Here is a 19,818-nt window from a genome sequence, read left to right on the forward strand (position 1 = left end):
ACTCCTCACAGACAGTCACCCAGAGGAAACCCACACAGACACAGGGAGAACACACCACACTCCTCACAGACAGTCACCTGGAGCGGGACTCGAACCCACAACCTCCAGGTCCCTGGAGCTGCGTGACTACAACACCACCTGTTGCGACACTGAATTTATTTTTGTTTATGTGCACTTTCTTGAACAAGTAAAAGCAGAAACAGTAGATGTCCTCAGTTTTACATTATTTGCCAAAACTGTATCCACATTTCCTCTGATGCACACATGGGGTACAGTGAAAATTTGAGAAAATTGTGTACCTTCTAAAATTCTTCTAAAATCTTCTAAAGCTCATAATGTTTTTGACATTTCCTAGAACATTATACATTACAAAACTAGATTATAAATGTGGGCAGGGAATGTCAGACTGTTTGCTGTAGTGGTGTAAAAAGTAGTTTTGGTAGTTTATAGTTATAAGTGATTATAATGAAATTGTATAGTTATGAGCTGTAAATACCTTGTCTGCTGTGTGTCTGCAACACCAATGCCCATTACTCTGTGCAGAAAAATGAACTAGCTCTAAACTAGCTCTGAATGAAAGAGTTAGCTCCTCCAGCATTTGGAAAAATGCTAGGGCATTATGGGAAATGAAGTGCCTGTAGTAAATACATATGGCATGCCCTTTACTTCTGCTGAGCACTCCTGGATTAAGCTGAAATTTACTGCTGTGAACTTAGTGGGGCACAGCAACATTTTACTCTGGCATGTGCTCCAGTAAACTAGGTCAATGATGCCCTGGTTTGGACACTCCTGCAACAGATGAGAGAAATTCAGTGGTTAGACAATGAAACTGAAACTGAAAACACCTGTCATTTTAGTGTGGGAGGTTTCATGGCTAAATTGGAGCAGCCTGGCGGCCAATCTTCATTAACTGCACATTGCACCAGTAAGACCCTGGGCATCCAATGGTTCAAACATTGTATAATGAAGGCGGTGCCGTGTATCAGGACGACAATGCACCAATACACACAGCAAGACTGGTGAAAGACTGGTTTGATGAACATGAAAGTGAAGTTGAACATCTCCCATGGCCTGCACAGTCACCAGATCTAAATATTATTGAGCCACTTTGGGGTGTTTTGGAGGAGCGAGTCAGGAAACGTTTTCCTCCACCAGCATCACGTAGTGACCTAGCCACTATCATAAGAAGAATGCCTTAAAATCCCTCTGACCACTGTGCAGAACTTGTATATGTCATTCCCAAGACGAATTGATGCTGTATTGGCAGCAAAAGGGGGCCCTACACCATACTAATAAATGATTGTGGTTTCAGTTTCATTGCCCAACCCCTGTAGTTGATTCAACCAGGTTATCCTCCATAGAGTAGGACACCCAGGTGAGAACTGGTAATGTGCCAGACCACTGATACCTCCAGACCACTAGGTTTCCATGTAGTCAGTTTCATAATGTGACATTTTCCTTATTTAATTTTACTCATCTATAAGTGTTTAAAGGAAAATATGCTCAAGCACTGAAGGCCTTGTAAGTGCCCTGTGTCTTTTGTTTTAGCGGCTGCTTTTTATTCTACTGTTTTATTCAAGTTCCTTAAAGTTTTTCTGGCAAAATGCTCCATCAAGTAGAGCCTGGGTCATATGTTTGCGTCTGTGACATCAATGGCTCCATAGTTTTAAAGCCTGATTGTGAGATTGCGATCGATGAAAGGGAATACGCAGCGTGGAAAAAATACTTGACCCCTGCGTGATGGCTCTGCATTGTTCTCAGCCAGATTTTATCAGAGCTCCTTTTTCCCTGGGAGATTACGCTGTATAAAGAATCCCAGCCTCTCTTCTTTCTGGAAAGCGTCAGCTCATTGGCTGAGGGCCTTCTGGGGTCACACCATTCAGAGGTTATATTACCACACGCTGCATAATTCATTTTCCTTTATCACGCCAATCTTATCCAGGGTTAGTTTCAGGAGAGATGCTCTCATGTATCATCCATTTGCTGAGCTAGATGGGTAAACAAAAGCAAATATGAATGCCAAGCTCTGAGAAAAAATATGGAGGTGACATGGAGTCCTCTGTAACACTTCAAGTACCTGCGGATTTATACATGCTGTACTAGGCTTTAGTATATATAGCTAGAAATCCATGAGGTCCAACTAAGCCTCAATGGCTTGGGAACACCTACCTTCTATTTACACTGACCACGCAGGAGCACTTTTGGTTATAAAATTACAGCCTGTAGTCCACCTGTTTTTCTGCATACATTCTTATCCCCAGTTCACCCTCCTCTTCAGTGGTCAGAACCACCACGGGACCACCACAGAGCAGATATGACTTGGGCGGTGGATCATCCTCAGCGCTGCAGTGACACTGACTTGTTGGTGATGTGTTAATGTGTGTTGTGCTGGGATGAGTGGATCAGACACAGCAGTGTTGCTAGAGTTTTTAAAGCGTCACTGCTGGACTGAGCATAGTCCACCAACCAAATGATATCCACCCACCAAATGAGCTACTGTCTTTGCCTTTACATCTACAAGGTGGACCAACAAGGAAGGAGTGCCTCACAGAGGGAACAGTGAGGGGACAATATGCTTAAAAACTCCAGCAGCACTGCTGTGTCTGATCCACCTTTACCAAATCAATACACACTAACTCAATACCACAGTGTCAGTGTCACTGCAGCGCTGAGAATGATCCACCACCCAAATCATACCTGGCTGAAAAAAGTATGCAAAGCAAGAGAAGGATTACAGTCTGTAAGCGTAGAACTACAAAGTGCTCTTGTCTGTATATATACAGTATATATATAGTCCATACTATATATCCAATGTTATATTTTATCGGATTAGGAAGAGCGTGGCCCCCCTCCACTCTCCTCATTCACCTTCAAGGTCCTTGTGTGTGTGTGTGTCACGTCACATTTCTCAGCTGTTAATTAAGCGCCACTATTCTCCATATTTCTCACACCAAGGCCTTTCCATTGTGACAGTGTGTCTCTCCCAAGGACACATAGACCACCCCCCCCATCCCCCACCCTCCCAACCCTGACAGGGCCATGACCCCACCTAAGTTCCACACAGGCACTAATTAGGGCACCTTCCCCTGGGTCCTCGCCACGGCGCAGTAAAGGGAGCATGGTGACATGGGAGCAGTACTCCGCTCCGACTGACCTTGCTCCCTGACAGCCAAAGGCATTTTAGACGGCTGCACCATGCATTATCCGGCGCAACTTCACAAATCTTTTCCTGCTCGCTCCAGTCCAGTAGGACCAGTCAGCCGGGCTCTTGTAGGACACCAGGAGAACATCAGACATGTGAAAGATTTAGGAAGACATAGCCGTTGATGTTTTAAACATTGTTCTCAGAGCGGTATTGTGACTTTTTTATGAGCCTTCTCTCAGTGTCAGTATGCTATTATTCATGCGCTGAGAAAACACGTTGCTTTATCACTTTTACACTGAGGATAGATGGATGGGATTCATAACTCTGAGAGGATATCGATGCTGGGAAGTGCCTGAAGCTACAGGCCTATATCAACCCATGTTCGTGCAAGTGTTATCCTCCCGGGAGCCCGAGGAGAAGGCGGCACTTCAAGCCTTCAAGCCATCCCTTGTGTTATGTTTAGGCCTATGATGCTGGAAAGTCTCTGAAACTCTCTGGCCTCCAATAGCTAGGCCCAGTTCGGTCAGCTTCCTCTGTATCTCTTCCTTGCGCAGGACTTCAAAGAGCCACGTCTGACTAGGTCCTCCACCCACCTTGTTCCCGGCTCTCCGGCTCCTCTTCCAGAGCGGCGCGTGGAGGAGGGTGGAGTGGAAATCCAATGCTCTCGCTCATCCTGTGCATTAACGTGGTGGGTGAGGGTCGCCTCGCCCAGGAGTCCGCACGGCTCTCTCGCTCCCTCTCGGCCACCTACGCACTGACTCAGCCGCCAACGAACCATGGAGGATCCTCCACTCCCGTGGCTCACTGCTGGGTCTAAATAAAGCCGACAGAACGGGAGCGAGGGAGGGAGAGTCGTCCCGTCACGACTTGCTCAGGTTCAGGTAGTCGATCCAGGCAAGAGGATTTAACAATAGTTGGCAAGAGACAGTAGCAAGCGCACTATACTTAGGCACTTGTTACAAATAATGCATTCTGCTAATGAAAGGGGGCTGTGGCCACGGATAGTCTGTGTGGCATTCACAGCTTGTGGGACACTTAATAAGAAACATGTAGTCACTGGTTTAAAGGAAGTGATGTTAAGATATTCATATTCTAAAGAGCATCACAGCATTAGCCAGTGATTGCTTAGTTCTCATATACCACTTTGTTTCACAGGGGTCTGTTTTTGTCTTAGCACTATTTGAAAAACGGAATGTGCTTCAATGGGGTGGCATGGTGACACTTACACAGCTCCAGGGTCCTATGGTTGTGGGTTCAATACCTACCTGACTGTGCAGAGTTAGGTGTATCCTCCCTGTGTCTGTTTGGGTTTCTACCAGAGGTTGCTGTTCAATTTCAATCCAAAATAATTAGCTTGTAGCTGGACTGGCTCTTCACTCAGTGTTCATAGGACTGACTGTGTGATGCCCTGTTTTCCCCCTTCATGTCCAGTTATTCTGGGTAGGCTCCGGACCCGCCGTGACCCTGAACAAGATAAAGCAGTTACAGAAAATTAATGATTGAATGAACTAATTGCACGTCCATGCCTATAATAACAAAGTTATTGTGCTTGGTACTGGGCAGCTGTTCTTTAACTTTTATGGGTTTTCTCAGTCAGCAGATGGATTCTGTTTGGGTCAGGCCACACCGATCTAAGAAAGTGAAAGAAATAAAACAGATTCTCTCCTTCTCCTTATTGTGCTGTGGAAGTTATTGGATTTGGCGCTCCCTTGAATGGCCACCAAGATTAGAACATTTTTCTTCTGATTCTTTGTCGGACTTGACCTCTAGCTTCTTGTTGATTGCGCGTATGTGTTCCATGTGTCTTCGCTGGCAAAGCGCTGAAGAGATCAGACTGCGGTCTTCCATCTGCCGTTATATTTGTGGATTCACTTTTATCTTGATAAATGGACTGGAAAAGAATAACCCCTCTTTCCGCCCTCCCACCCTTCCCAACTCTTGTCTTCCTTTACTTAGTGGGAAAATGTACTGTGCAGAACTATTTCACATATGTTTTTTATGTTTTATTCCAGAGATTTTTATTTTGTCCTTCTTTGAGGATCATCAATATTTTTATGGTTTTGCTGAAGTGTGTCACCAACCAAAAATATCCAGCGATTACTGATGAAGGACTAGAGGACGACCAGCACAAACTGGCACTAATCTGCAGTAATAGATTAGTTAATCTCTCTGACTTTACATCTACAATGTGGACCAACAATGTCGGCGTGTCTAATAAGAGTGGACAGTCACTACACACACCTTGTTTAAAGACTCTAGCAGCACTGCTGTGTCTGATCCACTCATACCAGCGTGACACACACTAACACCATGTCAGTTTCACTGTGGGGTGATCCCTTGAGGGTCCTGACTACTTTAGAGTAGGTGAAAAGGGTCTAAGATCATTAAGAACTATACAGTCTGTTCTTGCCGAACTACAGAATGTCAGTGGAGATTAGAAACAAGGAGGTATTTTTAAATTTATGGCTGATTGGTCAAAGTAGCATAGTACTACAACAGTCTATAGTTGATCCTATGTTTCTGTAAAATCAGACCTGAGCTCCGGACTGCGCCGTGAGACTGGGTTGGAGTAAGTAGGGCAAATTCTTGGAGAGCAATCATTAATCTTGGTTTAGAGTCGATTGAGTTTGAGGTTGCCATGTTTCTTGTGTTACTCACTGTTTTCAGCTAAAGGCATCTCCCCATTTGAATCATTTGTGTTATTGTCTATTTAACACCTTTATAAAATACATTTCCAGCATCAAGGGTCTGGCATCACAAAAAAACTATGCTCTTAAAAATAAACATCCATTACCTCCAGCAAATTGGACTACTGCAATTGTCTCTTAACTGGACATTCTTAATAGACGACTAAACCGCTCCAGCTTCTTCAAACCACTGTAGGTAGAGGTTTAACCAGGTCCAAAAAAAAAAAAAACGATCAAATTAGCCCAGTTCAAAAGACTTACACTATCTTCAAGTCCTCTGCAGAATAGATGTTAAAAGTGCTGCAGTTAATTTAAAAGTAGCTGAATGGATCAGGCCCAGAATTAAATGTCTGAAATGTTTAGACTCTAAACTTTAGAGAATATAAACCAAGTAGGTTTCTTAGATCCATGAACACAGGGCAGCTAATCGAGCCCAGAGTTCAAATTATGCATGATGGAGCAATGTTATAGCTGCTCTGCTGTACACAGATTGAACAAACACCCAGATAATGTTATATTTGACCCAACTGCAGTAATATCTATTAGGTGTATGAATAAGTTTTAAAGCATTTTGTTGTGTGTGTGACATATAACAGCAATTCAAAGCTCAAACATCCTTTTGTTTTTTTGTCACTAATAAAAAACGCTCATTATATTCATTAATTAAAAAATGACATTTCTCATTTTAATAAATAAAAAATCACCTGGCAAATGGCAAACAAGAAAAATGCATTTGTCATTGCTTTTGTCATGAATTCCATCAAGGAAAAAGCTGCAAAATCACATACATCAATTTGTTCTTGGGGGTAATATTGTATCCAAATGTTTGTGAGAGGTTTGGTTTAGACGATGTAAAAAGATGGTTATTTTGATGTTAGCGATCATCAATGTAGCAATGAATGTAATTTCTAGGTTTTTTTTTGTTTTTTGTTTTTTATAAAATACAAACAGTCATCTTTTTCTACTACGCCACAGTTACCGCTAAATGGCAAGAGCAGAAGAATACTTGAATTTGGAATTACAGTTAAAAGTTATACAAATATGATTTAAACCTTACTTAAACACTTAATAATTCCAGGTTAAAATTTATCTCTTTTCATAAACTTTATAAAGGCTTTAAACGTGCCACTTCTTGTTTTTTTATTTTTTGATTCTTCTGTTTTAATGTTTCTTATTTTCTCATTTAATTTTTCTGTTTACATTTCTTTCCCATTAATTTTGTAAAGCACTTTGAATTAGCACAGTGACTGACAAACAAAGAAACAAACAAACAAACACGGTTACTCCATGATTAAAGGAATGTTAACCTTAATGGTGTGATATATTGATCCATGAGACAATAGCTATAGTGTTGGTTCCCACACAAAAACATCACTACAAGGACGTCGAACTGGAGTTTCTGGGTGTTCCTGCTCTGTATTTACCCAAAAGAGCTACCAAACCCATCTCATGACATTTGCATGTGTCAGGTAAGTGTTAATTACTGTTTTGTCTGCCCCTGCTTTCAGCCAGATGTGATCAGTGCTGTGTCTCTTCTTGAATATGCTGATCAGAAGCTAATTGGACCTGTGAATCCCACTCATTTCGATACCATTGTGCTAACTGAGGGCACAAAGGAGGGGGTCTGTGAAAATAGGCTCACGTGACTGTACAGAAACACTCTCAAAAGAAGCAATCATATTCATAAATTAACAACACAATGTGTATGAAAGTGATTATTTAGAATCTAACTGCATGACCTTTTAAGTCTTTGAATGACTCCCACATAGGAGCGGCCATGTTGAAAATAGGGTTTGAAATGGTGTGGTTGATACTTCCAGGTATCTAGATGTCCATTTAATGGCTGTGTGAACATGAATCCTTGGAGAAAATGACAAATTTATTAATTCATTTATTCATATCTTCTGCAGACATTCACTCGATAAGTGTTGTGGTGGGTTCAGTTCCTACCTGGAATCAGATGAAGTTGAGGGGTTGTGTAAGGGAAAGGTGAGAATTCTAAATGAAGCTGTAGGAACAGATTGTTTTATTTATTTATTTTTATGACAATCCTCATCTGGTTTTTAATGTGTAATTGATATGGGCTCAAGATTTCATCTTGTTCAGTGAGTTTCCTACCCGGAATCATTGGGCTCAAGGCAGGAAAACATCATTGACAGGGCACCTGTCCATCACAGTGCAACACACACACACACACACACACACACACACACACACACTTTGCACAGTCAATATAAAAGGCTCGAGGCACGGTTTGAACCCCCACCCCAGAACCCTGGAGCTGTGTGACAGCAGCACTACCTGTGCTCTCCCATGGAAATGCAATCCGTTTCCAAAAGAGTGCTACAACAAAAACAGACCAAGTGAAACAAAGTGGTTTAATGTTAACTAAGATACTATTGAGAAATAACTAACTATGCTGCTAACTCTATTGGATATGTATAACTGAACGATACAGGGTGGATAGATCTCTCTCTCTCTCTCTCTCTCTCTCTCTCTCTCTCTCTCTCTCTCTCGTTGTGTAACAGATATATTTGTGCAGCTCTTCTATCTCCAGCCTTTGGTCATGATTCCATCACACCATCACAGAGGAAATGAAGCAAAGTGATCAAGTCAAAAGCACTGCATGCTTTGCTTTTGTTCAGAGAGGGCTCTTCATCATCAGAATAACTGCACACACACACACACACACCCCTCGCTAAAGCAGCTTCTGCATTGTAGCTCTGACCCTGCAGACTGCCATACAGTACGCATCTCCCTCTTGACTTAAACAGAGTGAAAGCTTTCTCATTAAAGTTGATGAAAAGACACGTCCCTCAGACAATGTTTCAGCCTCTCTGCACTCAGCCCTTGCTCTGCTTCATGCTCTGCTCCGGTGTAGCACTCAGAACCCTGAAAGAACACGCAGCAAGCTCTTTTCTTTCAGGGTTTGTGTCCACCATTTTCTGTTCCTGCACCAGTTTTTTCCTTATCCCATTTGCTTTTGCTTTATTTTGGGTTCTTGTATCTTGTGTTGGTTTCTTTCTTTCCTAGCTTTAGCATTTAGCTTAGCATCATTTAGCTTAGCTTGAACATAGTATGTTGGCTTTGTTTCATAATTGCCTTGGAAGCTGGGAATTGAGACACAGCATGTTGCAATAATGTTGCGTTCGTCAGAAGGTTGTATATACCGGGTGGTTAAGGAGTAAATACGACTGCACTGCGTTTGGGAGCTTAGCTGAATATTCACCCACTGTACACAATATCCCACATGTCCCCAAAAAGTGATTTATCATTAAATAACAACCTAACAGTTTTTGAGTGATAACAAATCTGATCAAAATATTTGTCTTTTATTTACAGAAAACATGCAAAAATAAAACTATCCAAATGCATATTTGGGGCAGCACGGTGGCGCAGCAGGTAGGTGTCGCAGTCAGACAGCTCCAGGGGCCTGGAGGTTGTGGGTTCGATTCCCGCTCCGGGTGTCTATCTGTGAGGAGTTGATGTGTTCTCCCCGTGTCCGTGTGGGTTTCCTCCGGGTGCTCCGGTTTCCTCCCACAGTCCAAAAACACACGTTGGTAGGTGGATTGGCGACTCAAAAGTGTCCGTAGGTGTGAGTGAATGTGTGAGTGTGTGTCTGTGTTGCCCTGTGAAGGACTGGCACCCCCTAAAGGGTGTATTCCTGCCTTGCGCCCAATGATTCCAGGTAGGCTCTGGACCCACCGCGACCCTGAACTGGATAAGCGCTTACAGATAATGAATGAATGAATGAAAATGCATATTTGGCCTTTTCTCCTGGGAAAGAGGTAAAAGGTCATGAAATATGTCACATCTCGTAAACTCATGTATCATCTAGAATCCCAAGTTTACCCGCAGTAAATATGACTTCGTCCACAGTTCGGGTGCAGTTTACAAGTCGGAAAAATTGGTATTTCCCAGTTTCCAGCATCACTCGAACGCAGCATAAGAACTTGTAAATTGCACCCGAACACACTAGTGTTTGTTGTAGACCTCCTGATAACCCGAGGCCATTTTGTTGAAGGTTGTATCTCCCTTGTGGAGTTGAAGGAATGACAGAAAGAGATGAAGAGATAACAACAGTTTATGGTTATAGCAGCTCACTGGGGGCTATTCCACAAAGCAGGTTTAATCAGTTTAACCTGATAAGTTAATCCCAATGCCAAGCTGAGGGACATTCCTATGGGCTTAGGTTATCAGCCTAAATGAGAAGTCCTGATTTGTGGAATGCCCCCCAGAGGGATTCATAAATAAATAAAGGTGTGTTCCACATAGGGGAAGCGTACATCAAGGTAGAGCACTGTTAAAGTGCTCAAACTCCCCCAACAGTGGCCTGTGGAACAGTGAAAGTGTGTGAGTCCTGGAGCTCTATTACAGACCTTTGTTTTGGCTAATCATCCAACATAGAAACCTCACCTTTCTAGGTACCAGCACTGGCCCTTATTCTGGCAATGTCTGTGCTCAAGGGGAGATTAGACTTGAACCTAATTGTACTAGCGAGGATAAACATTCTGTTTGAACACTAAGCACTTTTGGGAGTCACTTTGGAAAAGAGCGTCTGCTAAATGCTGCAAATGTAAATGTAAAAGTAAGTCCTCAGAGTAAATCTTAATCAGAAGCGCATGGAGGCGGTCACCGCGGTAAAGAAGGCTGAACTACATGTTGACATCCTTCATTTCATGTTGAACGAGCAGTTTCTCCACCTCCAGTTGTCAGTGCTGCTGGGTGTGTGTCCTGTGGAGTGGTGTAATGGTGGAGCAGATGGTGTGATAAAATCACCACAGAGTCTGTCTCTCAGCTCTGAGCTCAGTGGACGCTCCAGCGACCAGCTTCTGTCTGTGTGTCCACTTCCAAATATAAAGACACCCTCCTTGATCATAGTACAAACACACACACACACACACACACACACATCTCTGACACATGAGAGGACTGGAGGAAGACATGAACACTGAAGGCGTTTTTCTCTTTCTATTTTCATCCCCACGCTGTCCCTCACCTTCCTCTTTCTCTTTAGGTTCTTACACTTTTCTATCTGCTCTTTCTTGCTCTCTTTTTTCTGTTTGCCACTTTCTCTCTCTTTCTCTCTCTCTCTCTCTCTCTCTCTCTCTCTCTCTCTCTCTTTGTGTTTTTTCCACTACTGTCTTTGTCTTCTTATATTCTCTTTCTTTTTTGGGTTCTTTATTTCTTTCTCTCTCACTCTCAAACACACCTCTCTCTTCCTTACATCTCTCTGTCCTTTTACTCCCCCATTGTATTTTTTCCATCTCTCTCCTTTTTTATCTCTCTCTCTCTCTCTCTCTCTCTCTGGTATTGCTACCCCTCCTCAGCTTAGTCCCCCCTCACTGGAACATTTCATTAACCCTGTAATTGTAGCATCTGGACTGTATTAACATATCAAATGAGCGACCACTGGGAACTGAAGGAGTGTACAGGTTTGGTTTGGTTCAGTGTTGAGGGCTGGAGGGCTTTAGGCACCTTTCAGAGATGGCGGTGTAAAAGCAGGTGCTCTTTCTGGATCATGGAAATGTATCGCACTTCTTTTCTTCACTGAGTTGAGCACATGAGCCACAGGAAGGAGGCGAAGGTACTGCCGGTGATTATTAAGAGGTGACACTCCCTTCTGGTGTGAGGTGTGTCAGAGGCAGTGCCATCCATTTCTCGCCGTTTGGACGGTTGATTACACGAGAACAGGTGGACATGAGTGATAAAAGCAGATCATAAACATCAAGGATTCTCCAAGGCTCATCCTGACCATGTCTATCCAGGCCATGGTGGGGAACAGAGGTAAATATAGTGCCCTCAGTGTTGAGCTGCGGAGCACTGGAGCCATGTCCTCTGGAGGGATGGAGCCCTGTTCTAAATTCACTGACACATCACTGACTGTTCTCCACAGCCCAACCCCCCCTCAGTGGCCCACAAAATACTATATTGAGAGCACAAAAGCTAAACAAATATATTTTGAGGACATTAAATAAGGAATATATTATGGCCTCTGTGTATTTTTTGTGGGCTTAATATATTATTTTGTGCCCACAATTTTTTATTGCATGGCCACAATGTTATTTGTGGCCTTCAATTATTATCTTTCATTCATTATCTGTAACCCTTATCCAGTTCAGGGTTGCGGTTGGTCCAGAGCCTACCTGGAATCATTGGGCGGAAGGTGGGAATACACCCTGGAGGGGGCGCCAGTCCTTCACAGGGCAACACAAACACACACACACATTCACGGACACTTTTTTGAGTCGCCAATCCACCTGCCAACGTGTGTTTTTGGACTGTCAGAGGAAACCCACGCAGACACGGGGAGAACACATCGACTCCTCACAGACAGTCACCCGGAGCGGGAATCGAACCCACAACCTCCAGGCCCCTGGAGCTGTGTGACTGGGACCCTACCTGCTGCGCCACCATTCCACCCAACTATTATCTTGTGGTCTCAAAATATTTCAACCCCAGTTAAAAAAAAAATAACTTGAGACAAATGTAGATAAAAACAGAATGACTTTGAAATCCCATATTTTATTCACAACAGATTTTTCATGAAATTCCATTGTGAATAAAATATGGGTCTATGGTGTTTGCAAACAATTGTTTTATTTACATTCATTTACATCTTATACATGTCCCAATTTGTATTTATTTATTTATTTTGGAATTGTGGTGGTATTTCATGGCCACAGTAGATTATTTCACGGATTCAGTATATTATCTTGTGGCCTCAGAACGTGAATTTATGGCCACACCTTATTAAAACAAGCCATCGCGTCACCTTCTTTTTCCATTCTGACCCCAGTGTTAGATGTTACTGATCAAACATGGCTGAGATCTTTTGCCTTTCCATTGTTTTTCTCCATAAGAAACTGCTGAGATATTAAAAGAGATCTCTGCTGTTTTTTAATTCTCTCCCCTGGTCACAACTGTCCCAAGCACTGACCCCAACTGCTGCTTCCATCTGACTTCACCAGGGCAAGTCTCATCAGCAGAGACAGCAGGGGGCAGCAAAAAAGAAAAGGGCAGGAAAAAGCTCTGGGTGGATGCTCACCACTTCACAACCATCTGGAGGGTCCGACAGAGAAGCCTACACAACCAAGTCTCCTAGTTCTAACAGTAATGCTTACAAAGCACAATGTGATTATAGCACAAAGCCTATATACAGGGGTTAGACAATGAAACTGAAAACACCTGTCATTTTAGTGTGGGAGGTTTCATGCCTAAATTGGAGCAGCCTGGCGGCCAATCTTCATTAATTACACATTGCACCAGTAAGACCATGTGCATCCAATGGTTCAAACATTGTTTCTTGAAGGCGGTGCCCTGTATCAGGACGACAATGCACCAATACACACAGCAAGACTGGTGAAAGATTGGTTTGATGAACATGAAAGTGAAGTTGAACATCTCCCACGGCCTGCACAGTCACCAGATCTAAATATTATTGAGCACTTTGGGGTGTTTTGGAGGAGTGAGTCAGGAAACGTTTTCCTCCACCAGCATCACGTAGTGACCTGGCCACTATCCTGCAAGAAGAATGGCTTAAAATCCCTCCGACCACTGTGCAGGACTTGTATATGTCATTCCCAAGACGAACTGATGCTGTATTGGCCGCAAAAGTAGACCCTACACCATACTAATAAATTATTGTGGTCTAAAACCAGGTTTCAGTTTCATTGTCCAACCCAAGTCCCAACCCTTTGGCTTTATCCAGCCTCTTTTTGTTGGAAGCCTTCTCTACCTGTTTAATACTTTGTTTACCAGTGGCAATTACTATGTTCAGTCCAAGGGAAATGATGGGACAGGGTTTTTGCAGTCCAGTGGCCTCTATTGAAATGCACTTAGTTATTTATTATTATATCAGATAAGAAATGTAACAAGTGTTTTTAAGTCAAATCACCAGGTGATGTGCATGGTTTGAATCCAATACATTTTTCATTGCTAGTTTCTCCAATTTGCTTCAACACTGGAAAGAGCCCCTGTGTTCTTTGTAAGACTGTGACGTACCGGCCAAAGACCAGCAGATTTAATGCTAAAGCATCTGAACAAAAACACCCAGGATGGGGCACAGGCCTAGAGGTGTTTCAACAGGACGCACCCCTCAAGCGGTGGGTGGGAGTGTGATTAATGCCTCATTGTTTGATCTGTTGATTACGTTCTGGCTGACTGATGCAGGGAGATAATGATGTCGGGGCAGGACTCATTGTGCACCAGTCGTTAACCTGTCAGATGACTGTGCGATCAGCTCTGTCTCAGCTGTCAGCAGCCTGGTCTTTTCAGTCCTGCTGTACGCTCTCACATGACATGAGTTCCTCAGCACACACCACTCTGAGAGAACTGAGAGTCTGGCTGCTTACCAATGTTTGCCATGACTTTGCGAGACCACCGATCAATAAGGGCCTTCTTGCAGTGAGCACAGGTTTCTGGCCAAGTGGGCTCACCAAGTCAGCTTTGAAAGTTCAGATTCAAGCCAAATATACAACATGAACTAACCCGATCTAAACACAAAGCCAGGATTTAATCAGAACCCATCAATAGCTGGTGTCATGATCAAGACGATTAGAGCTGAGACTGGATTAAGGTTTATTTCATCTTATCACAAACAAAAAAGAGCTTGTACTTAATTTAACATTCGTTATGATTTATTATACATACAATATATTAATAAATAATGTTGTTTTAAATCATATGTTTTGTCAAATATAACAATAAATAATATATAACTTAAAATAGTTATAAATAATTCTTACATTATTGGCTTATTCAAACTAAGGCAATGTAAGTTTTGGAAGCAAATTTCGTGATCATATTTGTCCCTTCTTTTCTAAAACACAATCAGAAATCATCACCTAAAATCAACTGATTACAACCCAACAACATTCATTCCATCTGATTTTATTATTAAATTTGAGAAGATGGGCGGCATGGGTTCGATTCCCGCTCCGGGTGACTGTCTGTGAGGAGTTGGTGTGTTCTCCCTGTGTCTGCGTGGGTTTCCTCCGGGTGCTCCGGTTTCCTCCCACAGTCCAAAAACACACGTTGGTAGGTGGATTGGCGACTCAAATGTGTCTGTAGGTGTGAGTGTGTGAGTGAATGTGTGTGTGTATCTGTGTGAGTGTGTGTGTTGCCCTGTGAAGGACTGGCGCCCCCTCCAGGGTGTATACCCGCCTTGTGCCCAATGATTCCAGGTAGGCTCTGGACCCGCCGCGACCCTGAATTGAAAAAGTGGTTACAGATAATGAATGAATAAATTTGAGAAGATATTAATAACATTTCACCCTGCTCTCACACAAAAACAATCCAGTTAATCCAAACGAGAAGCTAGGCTTCCCAGTCCTGCACCTGTTCTCAAGCAGACACTCAAGCAAGCCATGAAATAATATGCTGTGGCCATGATAAACAACCGCAGTTCTAAAAAAAACATTGGGACACTGTGTAAAATGGAAATAAATGTAAATAAAAACAAAATGCAAGTATTTGCAAATCCCATGGACCTACGTTTTATTCACAATAGAACAGAGAACTCATATCGGATGTAGAAAATGAGACATTTTACATATTCAAGAAAAATCTGTTGTAAAAAAAATAATATTCTAATATTCTAATATTAATGTTCTAATATTTTGAGGCCACAAGATAATAATGTATAATTTAAGGCAACAAATAATATATTAAGGCCATTATTAAATGGCTTCAAAACAATGTTTTGTCGTCACAATATATTATTTTGTGGGCCATTGAGGGGGCAGACCTGTGTCTGCATGGGTTTCTGCCAAGTGTTCTGGTGTACTCACACAGTCCAAAAACACATAGACTGTGAGGAAGTGTCCATAGGTGAGTGAGTGATTCCCTGTGATGGAGAGGCAGCCTCTCCAGTGTGTGTGTGTGTGTGTGTGTGTGTGTGTCTAATGTGCCAAGTGATTCCTTCCAAGTGGGCTTCAGACCCACGACAATCCTGAATAGAAGGACTAAATGAATAAATAAAAGGCCGCTCCCTTAATTGTTTACATGATCATGTACATGATGCCCACACTCGGTCAATGGTCCCTTCCTTTAATGCAACAACAGGTCCATGCGTTTGCAATGAGCTGCCAGCCACCTCTATGAATACCAACGTGGTGCATCGCCTCTCATGTCGAACGCTCCTCTTTGGCTACAGAGGTTTGGAGCAGATGGCTTCCGCTGTGATGTTAGGGCTTGATTGCTTCCGAGTCTCAAAGAGACAACCAGCACTTTCACTACAAACCACCATATGCTGGAGAGTGGTGCGGCATATGCCCGGGTGTCATGGAGTGGAATAACAGTGGCCAGAGTTTTACAACTTTTCAGTTATGGCATCTGCCCGCAGTCCATTTCCAGGCTGGGGAAGCCAGCATTCAAGGAGTTACACTGTAATTTCATTGACCTGAGAAGTCTAACACCTATGCTGGGATTTAGTTGTTCAAAGATTCTTTTGGGAAGGATGAGCTGGAGTGGTGTTTTCCGACGTGGTTGTAATTTTCCAGCATTAGCACCCTTACAAAGAAAGAAGGTTATTGAAGTGTGCTATTAGTATGCTTGTTGTAAACTAAAAAAAAAGTGAATTCAAGGTTTGGAAGAGCAATGTTATAAAATGTTAATAAATTAGTTGAAGGTCATACCTAGTGAAATGTTGTCATTTGTACGTTGAGGACACTTCTCTTCATCATAATTTGTAATTATTGTATGTTCATTAGGGAGCCCCCATACACTGGTTTCACTTCATACACTGAAATCACTTTGAAAACAATAGAGTTAGCTATTAGCATTAGCCTTACACAAACACAAAATACAGAGTGGGCCATTTATATGGATACACCTTAATTAAATGGGACTAGTTGGTGATATTAACTTCCTCTTTGTGGTTACATTAAAACCAAGCACACCGTTGTTTTTCTTGTGAAATTCCCAATAAGTTTGATGTGTCACATGACCCTCTTCCCATTGAAAAAACAAAAGTTGGATCCAACTTCAAAATGGCCACCATGGTCACCACCCATCTTGAAAAGTTTCCCCCCTCCCATATACTAATGTGCCTTAAACAGGAAGTTAATATCACCAACCATTCCCATCTTATTAAGGTGTATCAGTATAAATGTATCACCCTGTACTGCTTTTCTAACTTTCTGGGCTGTTTAGTTAAATCTTCAGGTTAAGTTTAGGATTAGACAATGTTATACATCTGCTTTTCCCCTCTGGTTTGCCAGATATACACATATCTGTCATACACAATTTATGTACACTGGAAATGGTCTTTAAAAAAACGTATGTTTTCACCATGATACCAGGTTGGGTTTGAGAGTGCTATAACAGGCTTTACTCTTATTATAATCCATTAGTTTGTAGATAGAAATATACTAGTTACAGGGAAACTTGTTTTGTTTATTACATCTACATCTAATAAGTTGTTAAAATATATTTTATTAAACAAAATACAGGGCCAGTTTAGTCAAAAGAAATATTTAATATGTAATAGTACAATAGTACATAAGTATATGACTAGTTTATTGATATTAGTATAATATACTATTAGTACACTCTGAAAATATACTTTACATTTACTCACCTGACACTTAATTAATAAAATAATTTTAAAGTACTTTTGGTTTAAATAAATGGTACATGACCTCAGAAATATTTACATGGCTGAATACCATCAGATCCTCACAGCAATTTCCATTCCGCTGAATTGACCAAACGATGAATTAAAATAAGAATGACTCGTTCACAGAGGACGCATAACCAGAGAGCTTGGATTTTACTTCAGCAGACGAATAGTGGGGTTGACACAGAGAGGAGATGTGATCCCTACTGACTTTTCCTGTCCGATGACTGTTTTTGAAATGTCGCACACACAGAAGAAAGCCTGCTGTCTGCGGGCGTGTGGGTAGAGAACGTGAGAGAGGTGGATAGGTGTGCTTTTACCAATTCCCCAGCCACTCAGGGGGCTCGAGAAGAGCCTATCTACCACCTACCTGCTCTTCACACTGCATTCCCCCACACATTTATAACACCTGGAGAAAGGCATGGAACATTCCAAAGGAGAGAGGGAATAGCTTCGTATCTTAAGACATGTACCATGTGGAGGATTTTGCTGAAGTGAAGGTGAACTATCAGACATAGTTTTTACACTTAATATCTATTCTATCAGCTCCACTGATCATATATCTACATTTTATACTTCTACAATGAGTCTGTTATCCTTCTGTTGCTTTACATATACTCTGTGAGCCCACTTTTACAGTGTTCTTCAATGGAACCCGCAGAAGACCACCACAGTTTAGGTGGTGATGTCCATTCATTCATTGCCTGTAAGTGCAAAATCATTGGCCGCAAGACAGGAACACAAGCTGAAGGGGGCGCCAGTCCTTCGCAGGGCGACACACACTCAAACCTATGGACAGTTTTGAGTCGCCAATACACCTACCAACGTGTGTTTTTGGACCATGAGAGAAAACCAGAGCACCCAGAGAAAACCCATGCAGACACAGGGAGAACACACCACACTCCTCACAGACAGTCACCCGGAGGACACCCACGCAGACACAGGGAGAACACACCACACTCCTCACAGACAGTCACCCGGAGGACACCCACGCAGACACAGGGAGAACACACCACACTCCTCACAGACAGTCACCCGGAGGAAACCCACACAGACACAGGAAGAACACACCACACTCCTCACAGACAGTCACCCGAAGGAAACCCACACAGACACAGGGAGAACACACCACACTCCTCACAGACAGTCACCTAGAGGAAACCCACGCAGACACAGGGAGAACACACAACACTCCTCACAGACAGTCACCTGGAGGAAACCCATGCAGACACAGGGAGAGCACACCACACTCCTCACAGACAGTCACCCGGAGGAGACCCATGCAGACACAGGGAGAACACACCACACTCCTCACAGACAGTCACCCGGAGGAAACCCACGCAGACACAGGGAGAACACACCACACTCCTCACAGACAGTCACCCGGAGGAGACCCATGCAGACACAGGGAGAACACACCACACTCCTCACAGACAGTCACCCGGAGGACACCCACGCAGACACAGGGAGAACACACGAAACTGGCAGCACTATCTGCTGCACCACCAGGCTGCCCAAATATGAAAAACATTTAAATAAAAGAATTGTTCCATTTGAATATTTTGGCTGATCAGAACAGACATAATAGAAAGGAAATTTGATTGAGCTTCATGCATGTTTAGTGCAGAACCGTGTTGTAGATTTGAAGCACTTATGCATGTGTAAAATATTCACAGCTAATGAACTGCTGTCGTGTCGAGAAGCTTGTGACAACGGAGGTTTCCCAGACAGGACTTGTATCAGCACAGTCTAACAGTAGCGCTGCTCTCAGATCCTTGGCAGCGATAGGGGGTAAAAATCCTCCTAGAATCTCAGCATTATTCTCAAGTGCTTTGCGCCTTAAGCTGAGAGGCATTGATGACTTTAAAATATCTCAGAGTGAAGAAGCCTTGCCGTAATTTCACTTCAGAGCTGACTCCTGTGCCGAGAGGTGCGGCTCCGAAAGCGCTGCTGCATTTGAGACTCCTCTCATTTTCACCAATTAACTTCTGCAGGCACTCAAACAGCTTTCAGAAAGCTGCCTTATTATCTCCCATGATGCACAGCTGGAGGTTGCGGTCCAGGGCTGGGTGTTTTTTATTTATTTATTTATTTTTTGGGTGATGATAGCTGTGATTATTTAAACATACCACATTCAGCAGACGTCCTTGTACTTCATTACTCAATTAGCACTCGTTATGTAATTGGCTGTGGCGAGGAAGGCCTGAGAAGTCTGAGATGAACATTTTCAATAATCAGTGCATTGCTTGTTTCCATGTTGCTATATAGCCCTCTCAGGACGGGGGTTCTGGGGGTAGTTGCTTCTTTTACCAAAGTTCCTCTGTGATTTTATTTCCGTTCGGATCAGTCATGGAGGTATTCTTTTA

Source organism: Hoplias malabaricus, chromosome 1, assembly GCF_029633855.1.
Source record: "Hoplias malabaricus isolate fHopMal1 chromosome 1, fHopMal1.hap1, whole genome shotgun sequence".
Lineage (NCBI taxonomy): Eukaryota > Metazoa > Chordata > Actinopteri > Characiformes > Erythrinidae > Hoplias > Hoplias malabaricus.